The sequence below is a fragment of the Anser brachyrhynchus genome, assembly GCF_964034855.1.
Source record: "Anser brachyrhynchus genome assembly, chromosome: 2".
Taxonomy (NCBI): domain Eukaryota; kingdom Metazoa; phylum Chordata; class Aves; order Anseriformes; family Anatidae; genus Anser; species Anser brachyrhynchus.
The window spans coordinates 53,752,478-53,775,625 of NC_137695.1; the positions used below are offsets into that span (position 1 = coordinate 53,752,478).

Here is a 23,148-nt window from a genome sequence, read left to right on the forward strand (position 1 = left end):
ATTATTTGTTCTTGTTTTCAAATACTTTCTAAGGTAAATGCACGCATCAAGGGCTGTGATAGATTTTCTAAGGGGGTCCTCTGTTGTCATCTTTTCTGTGACACTTTCTGCAATTGGGTGTATTATTTGACTTAGATCATTACCAAACACTGTAAAGGATGATCTTTGGTTTACTATGTGTGCTGTTGATCCCTGGCGGAGTACCAAAATAAATTTACTGTTTTCTTTGAGCTAAATATAGCCTTTATTATTTTTATTTTTATTTTACATATAGAAAGAAAATGCTCACAATTTTCTTTTGTAGTGGAGCATGGGAGTTTTTTCTTTTTAATTTGTTATGCTTGAGAGTGGGGAGGGAACGTTATGATTGTCACTCCCTGCTGCTAGAATAAACACCTGGATTTATCAAATCATTTTTTCTAATCAGCAGGAGATGTTTATCTATGAAAAAGTTCTCTTGTCATATATCATCAATGAATTATATATTTCTACCTTGTATATAGGGAACACTGTTCTTTTCCACTGCCTGAGACGAATGCCCTGTGCTTCACCCCAGATTCTTGTGTAGGGATTATTCTGTGGTCACGTGGGAGGCAAGTCAGAAAAAAATACTTTTTTTTTTTTCTGTTCTTTGTGGACTGTCTTTATTTTGCATTAAATTTGTAGCCTTATGCTAATCTGCGAAATTATTCATGCTGATATAAAACAGCATAACCTCCTTCATCCTTGCAAGCCGCTTGCTATGGGTGGATGCCATTCCGTGAAGAGCGTTTTGTAGAAACGGTGAGTTAAGGGAATTAAGTACATCAGATTCTTTAGAGCAAGGCCAATATAAGGTATGAAACACGGTTAAGCTGTGTTAATGTAATTGCTTGTGCTGGTTTCACACTGATGGCTAGCTAAGCTTCATTGTGCTACTCTCTCTTACTCCCCCTCCTCAAAAGAACAGGGGAAGAAAATATGATGAAAAAAGGCTCATGGGCTGAGATAAGGACGGGGAGATCCCTCACCAATTACCATCATGGACAAAACAGACTCAGCATAGGGAGATTAATGTAATTTATTGCCAATTGGTAACAGACTAGAGAAGTGAGAAACTAAAAGCAAGCAAAGCTCCCCTCTGGCACTCCCCAATGCCCTCTCCTCCCCCTCTTCTATGTAGGTGCAGGGGAATGGGGACCGGGGGCTGCTGTCAGTCCCCAACACTTCATCTCCACCACTCCCTCACGCTCACTCCCTGCCCCTGCTCCCCGTGGGGTCCCTCCCACGGGATGCCGTCCTGCCCGAACTGAGCCTGCGGGGGCTGCCCACAGGCAGCAGCTCTTCAAGCACTGCTCCCACAGGGCTCCGTACCACGGGGTCCATCCCCCAGGAGCAAACTGCTCCAGCACGGGTCCCCCACGGGCGGCAGCTCCCCCCAGACCCCCTGCTCCTGCGTGGGCTCCTCTCCACGGGCTGCAGCTCCGGCCCGGGGCCTGCTCCTGCGGGGGCTCTCCATGGGCCGCAGCCTCCTCCAGGCCACATCCACCTGCTCCACCGGGGGCTCCTCCACGGGGGGGCTGCAGCGTGGAGATCTGCTCCGTGTGGGACCCATGGGCTTCAGGGGGACAGCCTGCTCCACCAGGGGCCTCTCCACAGGCCGCAGGGGAGCTGCTGCTGTGTGCCTGGAGCACCTCCTGCCCTTCTGCTGCACTGACCTGGGGGTCTGCAGGGCTGTTTATTTCACATTTTCTCACTCCCCTCTCCCACCTGCTGTTGCACAGCAATATTTTCCTTTCTTAGTTACGTTCTCCCAGAGAAGCAACCAACATTGCTCCCTGGCTCAGCTCTGGCCAGTGGCAGGTCCCTTTTGGAGCTGGCTCTGATCTGATGTGGGGCAGCTGCTGGGCTCTTTTCAGAGAGGCTACCCCTGCAGCCCCCCCCCCCCCCCCAATAAAATCATTGCCATGTAATCCTTATACATTGCTGTCTTGATAAATCATGTGTTAGGTGACATTACAAAAAAAAAAAAGTAAAATTTAATATGTTAAATTTCTATTTGTAGTCATTGCAATTGTACATCATTTTCAGTAATCATAAGCTGACAACTCTATGTTTTTTTTCAAATGGGAACTTGTTTTCATGTTAGGGAGATTAAAGACTTCCCTTGCTTCTGGTGGACATTGAGAAGATTCTGGAGTACAGTGTGGTGTAACCAGCATGGGATCATAGAAAACAGGATGAGACATTCACCACTGTGCCTGAGCTGGAATCACTTGTTCCAGTGTCATTCCTGACAGATGTTTGTTTAATCTGTTCTTAAAAATCTACACCAATGGTAATTTGCCAGTCACCCTTGGCATCTATTCCAAAGCCCAACTATCCTTAACAAAAGAGATTTTTTCCTGTTACTTAGTGTATGAATAGCCTGCTACAGTGCTAGAATATGCCTAAATAATCACTGTACGTGTTTTGTTTTGTAGTTTTTGTGGTTTTGTTTATTTGTTTTGGCCTATGAAATTCCCTCAACTCTGCTCACGTGAAACTTAGTCTACTGGTGAGATGTGTGATGCCATCTTCTAAAATAGCATCTGGATACAGGCTTTTCTTTGTTATGCAGTGTACACATGCTCTTATGCTGCTCTCTTGGAAATTTCTTTTTCCTTTAGTTATCTCTCAGTTTTTTCTTCATGTACGTAATAACGGACCATTGTTTGCTTAGAAATTTTTTGAGCCCCTTTCATAAAGGTGAGATTTAACCTCTATACTTGTTGGACTTTTCCAAACAGACTATGTCACCTTCTAAAATAATCTGTGGAAACCAAGTTAGAACATGCCCCAGTTCTCAGTCTGAATGCTTTGGATTTCCTTTCCATGCAAGTCAGGCCAGATTATTTAAGGTTTTGGGAGCTGATGTGTGCTTGAGACTTGACCAGCCAGAAGTTTGGACTGCAGCTATGTGCATGCAGACCCTGAAACCATTTTTCTTTCCCTGTGATGAACTGGAATTACAGGTTCTCCACTTGTATTCTTGTGCCCTTTTTTCTGGGCATTAGATGCAGAGGGTCTAGCAGATGATGTAAAAATGCTCTTATACCTACAGGCTGGGGATCTCATTTATTGTGTAGTGAAAATGACACCACCATTCTATAGTGATATGCAACATGTTATCGTTTCTCCCTGGAGCCTGAATTACCTCTTTGAAATTGTACCAACTTGATAAAGAGAGGCAATGGAAGTTTTTTTTTTTGTTGTTTTTTTTTTTTTTTTTTTTTTTTTTTTCTCACCTCTGGGGAGTCTTTCTCTGAGGGAAGAAAGGACTTGAAACACCAAACCACCATTTTCATGAGGTTTTGTGACAATGTTCTTGGCTTTTCATAGTGTTTTACTTACCAAGAAGATCCCATGACACTTTTCATGTAACAGGTGCTTAAAAAAATTGCTCTGTCAGAAGCCCAATTGTCCAATATAAAATGGTTCTGAAGGGCAGATGTTTCAAAAGGCTGCACTTGGAACCCACCTGCGAAAAGACCATGTAAAGCAATTAAGGCTTGTGCTACAGGTTTTATTGTGTGAAGGTATACTCCACTGAATTGGTTATTAAAGTGTACAGCATCAAGTGCTATCTACTTGTTACATAAGAGATTTTGTACGTAGTTATTAGGCTTCATTACCTGGGTTTTAAATAGATGTGTAGGGCATTTGGATCAGTTGTCACCACCCAAGAACAACTCTTAAAATGAAGGCAAGCAATTTGTGCTTAATGTAGTAGAAAAAGGGGGAGCCAGTAAGAGGACTGGCAGGATGAAATAGGGGGGGAATGTGCTTGAGGCAGTAATCCAGGAAGATGATTTTTGCATTTGCATTTTGAATGGATTTCAGGGGACAAGATTGCTTCTGTCACAGCCAGGAGGAAGGAGATTATCTTGCATCTCAGCAACGATAATGAGGGCCTGGATGAGCATTTTGGATTTATGAATAGGAAGGGAAGGCAAGGTGCTAAAGTTGCTAAAGCAGGCAACATTCCGAGCCAGTACTGGGTGCATGGAGGCAGGCAGAAGAGAGAGCCAAACCTGACATTCTGGTGTCATCAGAAGGGCAGTGGTGTTTGAAAGAGGAGAGGTTGGAGGGCAGGTGCATGATCCCCTCCACATCAGGGTGCATTTTTGTTGATCTACAGGAAGTTCCCTGGGGGAATTCAGCATTCAAATGTCTCTAACTTGACATTGTTTGTAGTGTCCCATCATGGTTTTGTCTACCTTCTACAATATGTTTACAAATTCAGATTTGCAGCTTGCTTCAGCCATGCCCCAGGGGAGTGCAGCTCACTCTCTCTGTAGATTGGGAAACTGTTCAGACTACACTCCTCCCATGAGCATTGCATGTCATCCCCCCAGTAAGGGAGACAGTGTGTATTAAAATCTAAGGGTGGAGCCTAAACTGTGAAAAAGAATGGGCTGATACTTTGGAGAATGACAGAGGTATGACACAAATTAAGATATTCTGGGTTATCATTAAAATACTGTTGTTTTTTTTTCTTTTTTTTTTTTCTGAGGTGTTTAAAAGAAAAGCTGTAAATTTTCATAGTAATGAAACATATTTCATAAAAAAGCATTGCTTACAAAGAAGCTCATTTTTCTGTAAAGAGAGTTAAAAGTCTCTTTCTACCCGTCCTATTTTAATCTGTTTCCTGTTTGTTTTCATCATTCATAGACTGGGAAGGAAGCTACTGTGTCTTATGGATTTTCCACTACTGTTTCTATTTCTGCTCTGAGAAATTAGCCTTTGAGGGAGTGCAGTGAAAGGCCTTTCTTTGCAGTGTTTTTGGTGGGCTGCAAAGAAGTTAGAACCAATAGCAAAAATGCAGGTCAGAATACTCAGTTTTCTCATGAAGCTCGTGACAAATAGGAAATGGAATAGATGTTAAAAAAAGCACACACACACACACACCAAAAAAAAAAAAAAGCATAGAAGGCTTGTCACTATGCTACAATTATAATAAGTCCTGGATAAACATATGCCTGTGAAGGAGAATTTCTGCTGAAGCTAGTTCTTGATTTGGGCAAGACACCTAAGCTGATTTAGCTTTAAATCTTAACGTATATATTCAATATTAAGTCTTTTCTGAAAATTCTTTTGGCTTATTAAAAGGAAATATTTTCAAGTAATGTACTTAATCATTTTACCTGCTGGTTTACCTTTACCCTGTCAGGCAGCTTGGATTAAGAAATTCGACTGGTTCTGCTTTAATGGCTTTTTCTCCTGCCCTTGCAGAACAGTGCTCTTTTGTTTGGGCTCTTAGCACTTCAGGTGAAAGATTTTAAATTCCTGCAAACCTGTCTTTCCACTTACTGGAGTGGTTTGTGAAAATATTACTTTTCACAGCAAGATTTTATAATTACTGTGTATTTGCTTTCTCTGTTCTCCTCCCACTTTGTCAAAATACTAATTTTTTCTGTAGGGGGATACTTTCAGTGATAGATGCACTGGGTATTTTGTGTGGTAACACAGGTCTTCGATCACTTTGACTACATGAGGAACAGCTACAACCGCCCAAGGCTGAAATCAGTATGTAGCAGGCCTGCTGCATTTTTTCCGGTTTTGGGCCTAGTCAGGTCCTGTGGACTAGCAGAAAATCTGGATGCCATCTGCATGGGATTGCACTGCTCAGGCGAGGGCTGGAGGGCTGGGAATCCTGAACCACTCCTCTGAGGAGTGTTTTTTTGTTTTGTTTTGTTTTGTTTTTGTTTTTAATTGAACTGTGGGAGAATCCCAAGATGTTCTCAGGATTGTGAAAATGCACAGTCTGCCTTTCCCAAATCTTTTGAAGTTGCTTTTTTTTTTTTTTTTTTTTTCCTCCCGAGGAAGGCAATGAAAATCTCTGCACAATGGGCTTGGTTAAAACATTAATGTGACTTGAATAAACCCTGGAACTAACCTCACATGAAGTGTTCTTATTTACTTAAACTGAGCAAAGAATTAATAAAATAAGTTGATTTAAGTGAGGTTTTCTAATCAGTTGAAGATATTTCGTAATTCCTAGTATGATAATGAATAATTGCAGAGAATCATTCTGAATGCATTTGTATTTTCTCCTGAAGTACAAAATCGCGAATGCATGGAGAGTGTGTGTAGAAAAGAGGCAGTGTCCAAGTACATAATTATTGAAAAAGACGTTCAGATAACATTCACTGCTTCCTGGATGCATGTATTGGATTCAGGGTTGCAGTAGATCCTCTTGTATATGTGTATCAACCACTTCTGCGTCACAGGCAGGAATATGTTAAGTATCCTGGCTTTACACAGTGCATCTGAAGACTTCACTTCCTTGAGAAAATGATGTTAAAATATGTCCCTTTTCTATGGGCCAAAATAAAAATCAGTATTTGCCACTAACATGCAGAGATATCGTTATCTCCACTTTCATATCCACTTCCAGCAGAAGATTGAGTGAGGAAGCCTGACGGTATGACAACGACCTGCCTCTCCTTTCTCAGCCCCTCCTGATAGTGCCACGCAGTAATGACCATGCATTAGTTAGCTGTTTGCGAAAACAAGGTGGATACCAAGCACCTCAAGTTTATCTGTAAGGGAAATTAAATGTGGTCAGCAGTGGGTAAGCTGTAGGACTTCATCATACTGCCTTGTTACCATAAAGGGCCTTACGCTCAATGGATTTACAGTGGAATTTTAACTAATGACTCCCTCATTATCTTATGAATAACAAAAAGCAAATTACCTTTCTATTGCTGAGGACAAAGCCGAGGAATTCCTGACTTGCCCCTAATGAATACATCTTTTTTTTTTTTTTTTTTCAAGCTGTGGCATGGAGGTGATCACAGCTAGGAGCAGCAGCCCTCTGGTAATGAGAGCTTCTTTCCTCTTACTCAAATTGGGGGTGGGGGTTTCAGGACTGAATTTCCTACTCTGAAGACTGAGCAAAAATAGTTTTGGAAATAACAAAAGAAATATTTAATATGGCCTTTTAATACTATGTTATCATTTATGATGCTGGAAGTTTAAATATTTTTTACTTTTGTAATATTCAAAATATAGTATTTATTTCTGGAGAAATTTATTTCTCAATTTCAATGAAATTAGAGGCCTGGAAGGGAACTCTTCAAGTGTCCACTTCCAGTGTGCTTACATAGCACATTTGTTTTGGTATGATAATCTTGTCATACTGGTGTGTGAACTGTCAAACTGATGGGTGAAGGTTTTCCTGTAATCTGAAGGTTTTTTTTTTAATATATTTTTTAAAGAATTTCCTCTGTCTTTTCAGATATCTGACATGGTCTTCTAGTGGGACAGCATTGCAGGCTTACTTTAGAGCAGAAAAGCTTTGTACATCGCCACCATTAATAACTCTTAATGTATTCTACTGAGCAAGACAGCATTAATATGTGATCTGCTAATATGCTCAGGCAGAAGACTCTTCCATACATAGAATAGTAATTGTCAAAATGAAAGCCAGTGGTTTTTGCTTCCTATTTCTTAACGCTCACCAGAAGCTTTTGTGACCCAGACTGTGTAATTATACCCAAAGGAGAGATGTCCCAATTTGTCACTGAAGTAGCTGCAGTGATGTGGGCTGAAGTCACGACGGAAGGACAAGCACGTTGTAGCGTTAAAGTTCGTTTGTAAGTTTGAAGCGATGACTGTTAGTGATCCACCAGCATTTTACACTCAGAATGTTTTGCAGTGATCTAGCTTACGTCATCTTTCTTTCCTATTAAGACCTGAGGTGGAGGAGTTGTGTATGTGCCAATATCTCATTTTCTTAGTGGATTCTTGCCTAAAACTGCATTTTGGTGTGAGTAGATTTTTTTTTTCTTCTTGTCTTGCTGCAGGCCAAGGAGGGGTACTAACATTTTCTGGACATAAAGTAGGTGATTGTTCCATATTCAAAGCTATTAATTTGGGTTGATGAGGCATTAATAAGGACAAATATTGCTAGATATTATCTGATGATAAACTAGCAGTATGGTAAAAAGGAATGGATCAGTCATGATTCTTCTGGCTTCTATTTTTAGGACTTGAATTTTAATCAGCTTAAAAAACTTCTGTTGTTCATCTGATTTTTATTGTTTGACTTGCAAGTTTATGCTGTTGCTTGTTTAGCTTCCACATCCATGAGTTAATTCTCTTCCTTTACATTCTCCAGGTGCTTAAAGATGGTGTGAGTCAGTGTTTTGCAGGTAAAGGTTTAGACAAGTTATGGATAAAATAATAATAAAGACTGTCTAGATTTTTATCTCAGCACAGCAGAGGCAGATGATTGAAAGATGAAGATGAATCTGGGTGGTCTTGATGTCAGAGACTGCTGTGAGGACGGATGTTCACAGCTGGGGGACAGGGAGAGAAAAAAGATCTTGAAATTCTGAATTCTGAAATTAGTGTATTGGCCCTTAGTTTTGCAGTGCAAGAAACTTATCTTATTTGAAAAGTTCCCCAACTAGCTATTTTAGCATTGCTTATCTTAAAAGCAAAAGCAGATAACAGTAATGTGGTCAGGAATACCTAGCTTATTGTGGGGGCAGAAAAACTGTGATGCATGAGTAAAGAGCTGCTGGAAGCTAGGCCTCATCACCCCTCCCATACATTTATTTGTTGGTTTTTTTTTAGCAAATCAGGTCTTTAACAAATGAGGCTTGGAGCATTTCAGTGATATGGAGAAGTTTATGGAAAAGTGACTTACTAGAGCTGTAACTGAAGTGATTTCATAGTTTATTTTTAGACTCTCCGGATTTAAGCTCACTAATTGAGGGTGGGGGTGAGAAGGGAAGGTTTGCTTGCAGTTGGGTTAAGCCGAGGTTATCTCTATTTGCCTCAAGCCTGGAAGAGTTGGCAGGAGAATTTACTAAAACTCGTGAACTTGCATAGGCCTGGCCTGTAACACCCCCCGCCCACCCACACCCCCTTGAAAGCTTTCTCAGCCTTCCACTCCAGCCAGCTTCACTAACAAGAACACCACAATCCTGTCCAGCCCACGCTGGGAGGGTGTTAAATACTTTTTAGCCTAAAACTCCTGCTCCCTACTCCACTTTAATTTTCTCGTCCACCCCCAGTATGCTCCTGGGTGCTACAAGGGAAGGATGAGCACCATTTATCTCTTATCTCATTGGCTACGAGGGTGCTTTCACAACGGCTCTGTGTTTCAGCTTTTCACCTACCACAGAGCTAATGTATTAAATTGGGCCAAATCTGGCACTCCTTTTCCCAGACAAAGGTTTTATTGAAGTCTTTAGGAGCTGCGCCTGGGACTTAGTGAGATTGCAGGCAGTGGTATTTAAAAGAAGTTTCCATAGTCCCTTGAGTTGATTGAAGGAACTTTTTTTTTTTTCTTTTTTTTTGTTTTTTTCTTTTCTCCAGTGGAAGTAGCTAATCAAGACAGTGCTTTCAAGTCTGAAAGTGTCCCTAACAAACAGTTACCTGGGAAGAGGTTTAAAACATCTCACTTAACATTTTCACATCTTGGTGCATGGGTTCCCAGCCATTTCCACTCCTTATCTTCTGTTTAAAGGCAAACCCTAAGAGCAATGTAATTCATTATACCTCCCCCCTTCAAAGTCAGACTGGACAGTATCTGAAGGGGTAGCAACAAGACAAACCAGTATCCTTCTGAAAGAAGAAGTTATGACAGCTTGTTATCAGGTACAACTGTTTGTGTGCAAGTGATTTGACAAAAGAAACAGCCCATCTGATTCTGACTTTACAGCACTAATAAAAGACTTGGGATGTGGGGGTCACTTTGAACCTCCCCTCTCCTTGCATACACACCCACATACATTATCTCACTCTGGTTGATGACACAGTAGCAAAGTAAAAAATACTCTGTGTGTGTTTGTAGTTGCTGAGCCACTCTGTGATGTGCAGTTGGCACTGATATTCCAGCATGGATTTGCACAGGAAATACACTGTGCATGGAGCACTGCACTTGCTAGAAAAGCTGTAGCTGGGAGTCAAACTATTATCTGTAGAGCCTCTCTATGTTTATGGTAAAAATATGATAGATACATTTCGTTTAGGACTTCAAGAAAATGAAAGGTTCTCTCAAAACCCACCAAAATACCAACATGACAGCTCCTAAATAGGGTGGGCAGTGGGCAGGGAGGTGTGGTGGTTTTATGCCAATGAGCAGCTCAGCTACACTGTGCTGCTCTTTCAGTCGCCCTCCTCAGAAGGATAAAAAGAGAAAATGCTGTAGAAAAAATGATCATGGGTTGAGATAAAGACAAGGAGATCATTCACAAATTACTGTGAATGGGCAAAACAGACTTGATGTGGGGAAGATTAACGTAATGTATTGGCTATTTCTAGCAGACTAGAGCAGTGAAGACTAAAAGCAAACAAAAAAGACCTTCCCCTACACTTGCTGTATAAACCCAGTACAGGAGGTGCCGTTGTAACCAAGGCAAATTTGGAGAATTGAAGTACTGGTTTCCCATTAAGAAGTTTAAACATTATATTAAAATAAGACCTTCTCTAAGAGAAAGAAATTTGGATATGGTGCCTCCACTGATAGACATCCATTTCTGTCTGAGGCATCGTTCATTTTAAGGTAATAGGAAGGGTCTTGCTAGTGATATATTCTTTCATACTTTGCTTTTTCACTGGTGCTGGACAGAAGTGTCCAGGTGTCTTTACAAGCCTCATGCTTGGATCGCAGCTGCAGATCTGACACCGTCCTTATCTGTTCAAATTTATGGTCTGCAGACAGGGGTTTGCCCTCTATGGATGGAGGGAAGCTCTCTCTTTTTTTTTTTTTTAAATTAAAGGCAATCTGAAAATCTGTTTTACTAGTAATTGGAGAGAAGCTGGAGAGCAAATTACTTCAAGGTGGACTACAACGAGTTCACAAACTCATCTTGCATTTAGCAAAGAGATTCAGTGTTTGGAGGAGATGGAGGCAGAAGCTGAGGATTGAGCTCAGTGCAGAGGCCACAACATCTCAGCTGTGTCAGGCTGGTATAATGGCTTCTGTAATTTACTAGTGCCTGTGTGTGTGTCTTTACAACCGAGCTTAAAAAAAGATTTGCCTCTAACTACTCAGTCTCCAAGAAGAAATCACTTGAGCACTCATTGTTATTTTTTCCTGTGGAAACCTGGGTGAGCCTCTTCGTTTTGTTTGCTGACTCCACCAGTCCTCTTGGCATCACCGCCTTGTCTCTGTCTGCTCAGTGATTTGCAAGGACAGACACTACCGGGAACAACTTGTGCAATGAGAAGAGCATTCGTGGTCACTTACATGTGTATTTAGCTTAAGTTCATCGAGGTCTACTAACGAAGCTACCAGAACTATACTATAAAAATGTACTTAATTTTACATAGGAACACTTTTTAATTACTGAGTCACGTCTGGACATAAAGGTTTTTTTAAACAAACAAACAGCCAACAGAACACTACCCGATCTCTCCGTGGTGTGTGCATGTGAAGGACCTGTGAAGTGCCTAATTGCACAATCAGGAAAAATAAATCTCTTGTGTTAGGATGGGCTAGATTTTATTTGAGACAATCATATCTACATCTTTTGGTGTTTAATCTGTGCCAAGATTTTTGTTTGTGGTTCCCTTGTCGTCTTGCATCATGCCATTTAATCTCCACAGCTTTTTTTTTTTTTAATATATATATATTCAACTTTTTTTTCAGATGTGTAACATTTTTCTATACCCAAACAAAACCTCTGTTTTGATTTGCCTTTTGTATTTTGTTAATGATGGCAACTGAACTGAATGTATTGTACTAGTGGTTGAGTTTCTGTTGCTCAGCTCTTTTTCTATGACATTGATTTTTACAGTGTAATTTCTGTAACAATTAACATTCCTCCAGGCTGAGAATAGCTCTAATGGAAGCATGTCTGTGAACTGAGGGAGCAGAAGAAGTGTTCTGGGAGTAGAAAGCTTAAACCATGAGGTTAAACAGGTCAAATGAGAAGAAACAGTCAGTTGAAAGGAGTGAATAGTATAGAGGATTAGAAGAAGGGAGGAAGCTTAGTGGCTGGGTTTTGCAGTGAGATTGTTACTTTTGTGTAGGTAAATTCCCTTTGTTTTGACATCAACATTCAGAAGTATAAAATCTCTCTTTTTTTTTTTTTTTCTTTCCCACATACTTCTGACTTAGTGAGATTCTGCTGCTCTCTATAGATGCTTTTTCAGACTTCTGTTCATGGAAAAAGAAAGTATTTTCATTTGGCAAAGACAGATAATGGTTTGTAATCTGCCTGCTGCTTTCTCACAGGTGCATGTGAACCAAGTTTTAATAGTAAGATACCACAAATGTTAGCAGCTTGTTTTTCCTTTGCCAGGTACAAGCAGAGTCCAATATGAAACAGAGGAAATGTCATGTTGTCTGGTGTTTGTCTCCAAAATGTTTTTGACTCTTGGCTTCATTAGATAGTTGTCTTTATCTACTGATACAGATTTCTTGTCTTTGATGGTGATGAAACCAACTTTTCCATCGTTCATTATTACAGATGATGGAGGACCCCAGTGAGAGTGGGTCAGTCAATTCCCTATGATTCTGACTAAGAATCATACTGCTGTCTGTGCTTTAAAAAATGACAATAAGCTAAATGTTTCTGGTACACTGTGGCTGAAATGTTTTAGCAGTGGGTTCTCGGAAGGAACAAAATTGAAATGTAAATTATTACACCAATTTCTTCTATTTTTTGTAGATGTCTTCCCCCATGTTTAGATGTAACAGGGCAAGCTCAGAGTAAAAATGTGTACTGTATGTCACATAAGAGTAATAACTGGAGGGTGTAAAGCTGCATGGGATTCCTTGGTTCCCTTCAGAGAGGAGCTATGTGGAGTCTGGTGGAAATTTTGTACAGGATGTTCTGGGTTGTTACTTCAGATTGCATTCAATGAGAGGTACCATTCATCCACAGAATCATAGAATACTCGAGGTTGGAAGGGACCTCTGAAGACCATCTAGTTCAACCCCCCTGCCGAGCAGGATCGCCTAGAGTACCTTGCGCAGGATGGCATCCAGGCAAGTTTTGAATATCTCTAGAGAAGGAGACTCCACAACCTCTCTGGGCAACATGTTCTAGTGCTCTGTCACCCTCACAGGAAAGAAGTGCCCCTTCATATTCAGCCAGAACCTCCTGCGCTTCAGTTTGTGCCCTTTGGCTTTTATCCTGTTGCTGGGCACTACTGAAAAGAGACTGGCTCCATCCTCTCAATACCCTCCCCTCAGATATTTATACATATTGATGAGGTCTCCCCTCAGTCTTCTCTTTTCCAGGCTAAACAGGCCCAGTTCTCTCAGACTGTCCTCATACGACAGGTGCTCCATACTCCAGTCCTCTCATCATCTTCGTAGCCCTCCTCTGGACTCACTCCAGTAGCTCCATGTCCCTCTGGTACTGGGAAGCCCAGAACTGGAGACAGTACTCCAGGTGTGGCCTCACCAGGGCTGAGTAGAGGAGGAGGATCACCTCCCTTGACCTGCTGGCAATACTCTTCCAAATGCAGCCCAGGATACCGTTGGCCTTCTTGGCCGCAAGGCACATTGCTGACTCGTGGTCAGCCTGCTGTCCACCAGGATTCCCAGGTCCCTCTCTGCAGAGCTGCACTCCAGCAGGTCAGCCCCCAAACTGTACTGGTGCTTGGGGTTATTCCTCCCTAAGTGCAGGACCGTGCACTTCCCCTTGCTGAACTTCAAGAGGTTCCTCTTGGCCCAACCCTCCAGCCTGTTGAGGTTCCTCTGAATGGCAGCACAGCCTTCTGAGGTATCAGCCACTCCTCCCAGCTTTGCGTAGTCAGCAAACTTGCTGAGGGTGCAATCTGTTCCATTGTCCAGGTCATTGATGAATAAGTTGAACAACACTGGACCCGGTATTGACCCCTGGGGGACACCGCTAGCTACAGGCCTCCAACTAGACTCCGCATCACTAGGCACAGCCCTCTGAGCTCTGCCATCCAGCCAATTGCCAATCCACCTCACTGCCTCACTGTCTACTCATCTAGGCCACGCTTCCTGAGCTTGTCTATTAGGATGTTGTGGGAGACAGTGTCAAAAGCCTTACTGAAGTCAAGGTAGACCACATCCACCGCTCTCTCCTCATCTACCCAGCTAGTCATCTCATCATAGAAGGATATCAGATTGGTTAATGTTGTGGTTTAACCCGGCTGGCAGCTAAACACCACACAGCCGTTCGCTCACCCTCCCCCTCCCTCTCTGGAATGGGGGAGAGAAGCGGGAAAGTAAAGCCTGTGAGTTGTGATAAAGACAGTTTATTAAGATGGGATAATAATAATAATAATAATAGTACTACTAATAATAATGTGTACAAAACAAGTGATGCACAATTGCAATTGCTCACCACCTGCTGACCGGTGCCCAGCCTATCCTCGAGCAGCCGGCCCCCCACCCTGGCTAGCCACCCCTATATATTGTTTAGCATGACGCCAGATGGTATGGAATACCCCTTTGGCCAGTTTGTGTCAGCTGTCCTGGGTCTGTCCCCTCCCAGCTTCTGCTACACCCCTAGCCTGCCCGCTGGCAGGACAGAGCAAGAAGCTGAAAAGTCCTTGGCCTGGTGTAAACACTGCTCTGCAACAATTAAAACATCAGCATGTTATCAGCGCTCTTCTCATCCTAATCCAAAACATAGCACCCTACCAGCTACTAGGAGGAAAATTAACTCTGTCCTAACTGAAACCAGTACAGTTAAACATGATTTCTTCTTGTTGAATCCATGCTGACTATTGCTGATCACCTTTTTAACCTCCACATGCTTGGAGATAACCTCTAGGATGAGCTGTTCCATCATCTTTCCAGGGATCGATGTGAGGCTGACTGGCCTGTAGTTGCCTGGGTCCTCCTTCTTGCCATTTTTGAAGACTGGTGTGACACTGGATTTCTTCCAGTCCTCAGGCACCTCCCTTGTTCTCCACGACCTTTCAAAGATGATGGAGAGTGGCCTAGCAATAACATCAACCAGCTCCCTCAGCACCTGTGGGTGCATTACATCAGGGCCCATGGACGTGTAGATGTCAAGTTTGCTTAGATGATCTCTGACCCGATCCTCTTTGACCAAAGGAAAGTCCTGCTTTCTACAGACTTCCTCTCTTGTCTCCAGGGTCTGAGATTCCTGAGGGAATCATTAGCAAACAGAAACAAGAATCTGTTTCTTTTCTAAAATTCATCTTACTTTTGCTGATTTGTGACCCTATATTAATGGTTTTCCATTTTGTACAGAAGCATCTTTCCTTGTTTTAGTATTTGTAATGATAATGAGTAATGAGGAAATGGCTTCATAGGTGATAAAAGACATTACAGAAGTCCCGCTGTGAGTTGACTGTAAGCTAAAATGTGTTCTACTCATCAGCCTTGGGCACAGTTCTCCTGCTGTGTTTCATCCTTCCTTCCTCCATTCTCTGTTTTCTGATAGGCTTTTCAGTCTGGTCTTTGCCAATAAAGCATAAAGCATTGGAAGGAAAATGGGAGTTAATTGTCTTTAATGGATGATTGGGAAGGGGGGAAGGGAAGTAACATTTTAATATTAAGAACCAGTATTGATTCTGAATGCACACATGCTTTTAAGCTTGTTTTAATAAAACTATTTCAAAAACAACTCCTTCAGATATATTGGTGATCTTAGAAAAATGCTGTGATGGTTGGCATGCTTTTCTTTGAAATAGGAACCCTGGAGGAGCTAACACAGAGCGCATTAAAAACCTTTATTGCCCCATCCTTGTATTTCTCTCCTCCTTTTGCTACCTAAACATCCAATCAATAAGCAAAATAAATGGATAGATAAATAAATCAGAAATAGGTGTTTCCTCTTTTGGTGGTTTGAATGGCATTTCCTGCTGGAGTATATATTAAGCTTCACTTTCACTTACCTCTGAGGACGTCTCTTGTGGATCTTTGCCTGTCCTGATGCTCTGAAGTGGTGATGGGTCCAAGTGCCATGGTTGGGTGCTCATCTATTTTGTTTGTGTAAGTTTCCTTTCATTGAGGCTAGTGTCTGTTCTGGACTGGCAGTATTGGGACCAGGGAGTGGGGTCTTGAAGCTCTCTCAAACAATTAGATATCTAGTGGTGCAGGAGTGTTCACAAGGAAAGGTTTATGGAGAAATTTAGGGCATGTCTTGCCGGGACGTTTTCATTTCAGAGGTTCCTAAGCCATCTGAGAGTAAGTTGGTGCTTTCATGTAGGGCAAGGTAGAAAGAGTGTCTTGGGTCCCAAAAGTGGGACAGACTGTACCCTAGCACAGAGGAAGTACAGGGTTGACATGGCTGTTAGCAGTCTTGTAGCTCAAAAAATCAAGTCAACTTTGATACTTACCTCTAACCTGCGCCCTGCAGAGTTGTGAATGCACTGTTTCCCTACCTCTCCATTTGTGCGTGAACCACAAATGGTGATGCCTGCCACTTTGCTGCTGCACATGCCACCTTTGCTGAAACAAACTGCTAGGCCCGTCTCATGTCTGCAGCACATAGCATCTTGCAGACTAGTGGTGTCTGTCTCTAAATCTCTCCTTGGTTCTGTTCTCCTTGGACTATGCTCCAGCCTGTTTTGTGGAGCTCCTTGCTACAGACCCAAGAGTTCAACCAGTCTTTCCAGGGAGGAAGGCTGGGTCCCTCTGCTGCTTGCCAGGGAAGCCAGTGGAAACCAGAGCACTGTGGTCTGTGTTTCCTTGCCAGCTACTTGGATCTGTTATGTTTTTGTGAAACATTTTTGTTCAGCTGATTAGGATTTTTTTTTTTTGGATGAATGAGATTCTTGTCAGAAAATAACAGTCGGAGTTGGGAAAGAAGTTAAGCAGAAATATATTATTAAAATAATACCAGAGAAAATTTCCAAGCATGATCTGAATGCAAGTCTTGATTTCTTTTGCTGTGAGTCAGAGGAGTGTGGACTGCCCCTTTCATCTGTGTAGTGTTGGATTCTGAGAAAGAAATGCTTGGTATTTAATATTTGGTATGTTATTTTAACTATTTCTCTGCTGAGTAGTAAGAAATATCCAACTGGTGGCCATTTTTGCAATACTAAAGTGCCTGGTCCAGTCTCAGAAGTTACAAGACTCTCTGCAGTTAAAGGCTGAAGTCTTCTCTCTTTGGCAACTTCTACTCTAGTTATGTAACTTAAAGCAGAAGAAGAGGTTCAGGAAGACATAGATTAAGTAGAATTTGATATATTAAGTAATGCAAGAGGCACTGTGGTGAATTTAATTGTTTCCTTTTTGATGAAAAAAATAAATTTAGTTTTTAATTCTACAGTGCACAAATTTGGAGTCTGAGTAGCCTGGAATATTACTGAATATTTTATATCAAATATACACAAATAATCTATCAAATAAATATTGGAAAAAAGTTTGAGTATTGCAGGGCAACTTCCTTAAAAGTGTCAAAATGTGGAATATATTCCTACTTGCATTTTGTCAACTTCTGTTCTATATGATAATAGGTTGATTATGGTGAAAGCTTATATCCAAAAATGGTTTGCTCTTCTGAAGCTGATGTTGTTTTCCTAAGATTGCAATGTTTTAATGACTCATACCTTGTATTTTAAGAGTGGTAGCTGAAGTTAAGTCAAATTTTGTCTTCTCTTCCCCAAATGATTACAATTAAGTTCATCATTTTAGCTGAATTCTGAGTGACTGCTAATTCTATCTTGTTGGAGGACTGCATATAAAAATATAACTTTAGATTTTTTCTTACCTTAAATATATGGATTCATTTATTGCTGGAATTAATTACACTTATAAGAAAGGTATGTAGCTAAAAGGAAGTGGTGGAAACACTGAAAGCTATTTCCTTTTTTGAAATCTCTCTACTTGAAAGCAACAGTGTCTGCAAACCTGAAAGCTAATGTGCCATTGTTTTGTTCCTATGGTCATTACTTTTCTTGTTGCACACAATTAATATTTTTAAGAATGAAAACTGCAAATGTATAATAGATTATTTTCATTTTTTTTCCTTTCTTTTTTTGAGTGTTAATTAAATGTAAAAGAGTTTAAATGATGGATGTTATAAACAAGGCATCTGTGGGCATTTTGGAGTAAGATGTTCTATTAGTCTATACTCTGAGTCAAGATTCAGCTACAATTTGTATACAATAAAGGAGAATTGAAGCAGTGTCAGTCTTGAAGCCACTTTTAATTTTAGTGATCTGTGGAAGTATTTAAGAGCGTGGGCATTCTTGGATGTTTTGTGATATTACTTTATCTTTGCTATTTCTTTTTTCTTGTGCTTTTTTTATTATTAGTTATTACACAGATTGTACCTAGAATGTCTTATATAAAAACAAACAAACAACACACAACAAGTTTTGCTGGCAAATTGTGGATGCTCTGCAGTCCTCCTCCTTCCCCAGACATAGAGATGCTAGTTTTAATTTGAAAGGAGCAAACTTCCAAGTTCTACTCCCCGACTTCTGTTCTGAAGGACTGAGTGACCTCTTAGTGACCTCTACTTGGTAAACTTTCATGTGAAGATATGTTTAAATCTTTTTTTTTTCTTTTTTTTTTTTTCCCCCAGTTCTGTCTATAATTTAAATGAAATTTCATGTGCAAGGCTTGCTTTACAGTTAATGACTAGCTTTACAATTAATTTTGAGAAAAAGTTTGTGTTTGTTTTCATGTGTATTGTGGCTGTATCAAAAAAAAATAATTCCATATTAAGAAGAAAATGTGCAGAAAGAAAAGTAGGTCACCTTTTCCATTTTGACTTGATTCCAGTGCAAAGCTAATTAATGCAAAGTTTTCATGTCTTAAGAGGTCGGATCTGCAATTCAGGGCTGTGACCAGCAATTAAGTGGCAGATAACCCAAGTTATGCGCTTACTTATATCTGCATAATAGGCCAACTTAAAAAAAATGAACTGTTAAGAAATCATTTCTTCAACCTACTGGGCATGCATACTTCTCTTTCAACGTTAAACAATACTGTGGGGAAGTCCAGGAAGGGCAAAACTCTTTCTGAAGCAGTGGAGTAGAATAAATCCAGAGCCCTCTGCTTGGGGGGGGGGGGATCTGCAGGATCACAGGGATCTGCAAGCACAGCCTCTGGGTACCTGCCTCAGCTCCTCTGGCATCTGTATTCTGTGTGTTTTGGGTGAGGTTTGGGGACAACATGTATGTAGGAATGCATTTCTGAAAGCTACGATTTGTTGGAATATTTTTTCCCTTTTGAAAGAAATTTTTGGTGGGGGGTGGGAGTGTCACAGGGAAGGGTGGAATGGGTGGGTAAGGTTTTGGGATGCTGTGCTAAAAAGCTCCTGCAGCTGTATTGTAGTTGAGGGTGGCTGCATGAAGGTATTTGCAACCTACAGTGGCAGCTCTGAGCGAAAAGTTAGAGCTTTCATCACCTTCAAGCAAGAAGTGAGTGCAGTGGCAAAAAAAGTGCTGTGTTCCCATCTCACAGGCTGTGGCAGGGGCAGCCCCACTATACATGGACCCCTATGTTAGATACTTCTCTCAGCCCTAACCCTATCTCAAACACGAACTTCATGCAGAGCCTGGGAGACAAGGTCCTCCCGCAATGGCCCAGACGAGGAGGTTCTTGCATCCCTGGGCACATTGCTGGGGGCAGCCCCTGTCTGGCCCCACTCTTCAAAGGCCCTTAGGCTTTCTCTTTCCCCTGGCACCCTAAGTTGATGCTGAGCTCTGAGCTAAGAACATAATTAATAGGACATCTCCTTCTGTTTGCTACTATAAGATATGATACAACAGAGTAATCTTGGTGCTACTTTTTCTCTGTGGCAGGGGATTCAAACTGTTGCTGTTCTTCCTTCTCTTCTGTTCCAGTGGGGGGATGGCAGGGATCACAGCATAAAATAGGGCCTTGGGATGACTGTCACAGTGCATATGGGCTTTGGATTGATGTGACCTGGATTTGTATGGTTTGCCTCCCCCATATTGTATGTCTTGATGGTGAGAGGAGACTTAATCATCTTCTCTCCTGAGGAGATGTCCATAGCTCATATTATATATGGTCTTGTCCCCAGATCTCTCTCCCGTTCTCTTCTAACCCTAATTCTAACCTTAACACTATGTCCTCCCCCCCTCCCAAAAAAAAAAGCAACCAAACAAACATGCAAACAAAAAGCCCCACAAAACACAAATTTTAGCTGAATTGTATAGGATTTCGAATGGATATAAGCAAATATGAGTTGCTTCTTTGAAGGTCTTGAAGTATTCTGTTTGTTGTCTGTCATTATCACTGTCATCCTTCATTATCTGAGCATCCTTTGGAAATGCACGAAGTAAAGTAAGAAGCAGTTGGTTCCTGGAACTGGTCCTTCCTTTTCCTTTTTTCCCCTTTTCCTTTCCCATCCCCCTTTTCCTTTTTTCCCTTCCGCTTCCCCTTCCCCTTCCCCCTCCCTTTTTTCCCCCTCCCTTTTTTCCCTTTCCCTTTTCCTTTCCCTTTCCCTTCTTTTCCAAACATTTGGAATCAATGTGGCTCAATTTGCCACTTCTTTGATAGTATCCTTGGGAACAACCGTGCTAAACTCTGGGTCACATCAGTGTGATCTTGACAAAGTGATATCACTGTACCTGCTAAAATGACAGTCAAAAATTGGTAGCAGTAAGGATTGCTGTGAAAGTTGTCTTTTATGAGACCTTTTGGTTGTGCGAGTGGACGTAACACTTTTTGGAGGAGGGAAGAACATCAAGACTGGTTTCTAGAAATATATTTTCATTTTATGAAAGCCTCATATCCACTTGATTTTTACCTTCCCTTATGTCACAGTGGTGATGGAGTTTAGATGGTGCTCTGCATACCCCCCTACTCTTTTGTATTTGTGTGTGGGTGTGTGAGCACGCACATGGGAGTCTCTTCGAGATTGCTGTTTTACAAAGCAATTGGCATTAAAAGAAGGGGAGAAGGTGAATTTCACCATCCTGTCTGTCCAACTGTGTGATCTGTAGCCAGGTCCATTTTGGCAGGACTGGCTCACACCCCTGTGTTTGTGTACACACACACTGTCCTTGCTGAATGTTTTGCGGGAAGATCCTATGGAAGAAGAAATGTCTGTGTTTTTGTGGGTTGAGTGGTCTGATTTATTCTATTGTGTTTTAATTGATTGTTTTATCTCCTCTTCTCTCATGTTCTTCTAAATCATAGAACGATCCTGCTTCATCTTTTTTTTTTTTTTTTTCCTTATAAATATTTGACAAATGTGTTTCTGATGATTTTGGAAGGCTTTTGAAGAGACAGGTTGGGCTTCTCTGACTATTCTATTTTTTTTTCTTTTAGATAAAAGTATTAACAGATAGTTACAGTTGGTTGCCTGGATAGTAGAGCTTATGCAGAGGAGGGGATTTACTCTTCAGTATCTCAGCCATGTATCTTGGTTTAATTATTCAGTTAGTCAGCTGCTTCATGAAATATAAGCACATGGTCGTATAAAAATGAAGTGAAATAGTCTATCTAGCCATCTTGAATCTTAAATAAAGATGGTATTGTTTTGAATGTGTTAAAAATAACAAAATTTTCTTCTCCTATTTGCAGAGATTAATTTAAACCTTAAATCAGATCATTCAGAATTAGATACCTGAAACCAGGCAGGCTTTCAGACCCAAGTTAAGTGAATGAAAGATGTATTGCAATTATCTAATGTATTTTCATGAACTCCTCTGTTCTCCCTGTCTTGTGAAAGTATATAAGAAAATGTACTATGGTTGATTTGTATGTGCAGGTTTGCTTGCACAAAAAAATGAGACAAATACTGTGGCTTGTAGTTTGCTATCATAATTTAGGTCCAATTCAAAAAAATCCAGATTCCCTTTGGTTTCAGTGGGTTCAAGCTTGAGTATGAATGTCAAGGTTTGCCCTCTAAACAACCCAACTCTATTCTGGTGCCCATCCATTTTTATTTTTAACTCTAAAGCAATAAAGCATAAGTTTCAAGTGATTTTTCCAGCACTAGCTGAGACTTCTGGCTTTTCTTGTTCACACCAGCTGCTGACAGATTTTAAGGTGTGTGTTTCTGCATGTTTGAAGAAGCTATCATAGATATTGGTGACAGCTGGGCTTTGAAATGTTCTTGGCAGCCATCACAAAGTGCATGGGGAAGAAGTTGTCATGAACATTTACAGACCATACTTCATTCACATGTTAGTCTTCTAATAATGACCCCTCCTATTTGAGCTTGAGGAGTTAGAGGACTTCCTCTTAGTCCACAGAAACAGATCCAGGCATTAAAGCCAAGGATGCAAGTAACATTTTTATGATGGCAAGTTTGATTAATCAAATTTAGGTTTCATTTTTTTTCCATGGCTGCCAGAGGTGTCCAAACTCTTGTGATTTCCACCCCCCACTCCCCCCGCCCCTCATCCCCCAAAAGCGTATGTGTATATCTTTCCCTTTTTTTGCACTTTTAGTTGCTTAAGCTGGAAAAGGTGCTGCTTTACATTTTGAAGGTTAGGCTTTCAGATTATAATATTCAGTAATCTTTTCTCCATTAATAGTTTAATGTGCAGCACATTCCTCAGCAGGTAATTGAATGCAGCATTTTATGTTCAGTCACATAATCAGATAAATGTATAATAGGAAGAGATTTATGTTCACAGATACTGTATCTGCTTCAGGTGTAAACTGAACCAACAGAAGTCTCTGAAGGCAAAGCAGTCCAAGCCCTGCGCAGTTACTCTGGACACGTCTCCAGCATGTCAGGAGAACATTACAGTTTATATACATCATGATTATATAAAAACTGATTGCAAGTTCCTAAACCAGTTATTTGCATAAACCACAAACTGCTAGGTTGTCAAGCCAGTGACCTCAGCTGTAACCCTTGAAGCAGTGTGTGTGTGTGCATGCACATGTGTAGCATGGGATTCCCTCCCCCCCCATTCTTTTTTTTTTTTTTTTTAAAGAAGACTTGTGATTTCCTTTCTTTTCACTCTCAAACACCTAATTTGGTGTTTTAATCCTCCTCAGGATTTTCAGCATTTTTTTTTGCAGAAGTGACCTTTTATTTGGCTTTCTCAGTGTTGGAAGAGTTTGTAATGCTATTTGTGGCGTTGAATCCGTGGATGCCTCTGACCTGCCAGGGCCCAGTGTCTCTAATTCATGCTGTATAGCTCCAAGTGTTACAGATGTGTACTTTAAAACTTTGTGATTTCAGACTGGAATGCCTGCTAAAGTTGGCTTTCTCCAAAGTTAGAGGAGCGGATGCCACACACATGTGTACATGGAAATGTGTACAG

At 41.1% G+C, this 23,148-nt stretch overlaps 1 protein-coding gene across 21 annotated transcripts in view; it reads left to right on the top strand.

Annotated features, from left to right (window-relative positions):
- LOC308188779 (uncharacterized protein) overlaps positions 1–23,148 on the top strand; it is a 293,230-nt gene that overhangs the window by 113,225 nt on the left and 156,857 nt on the right. The gene's annotated exons all lie outside the window — the stretch shown is intronic.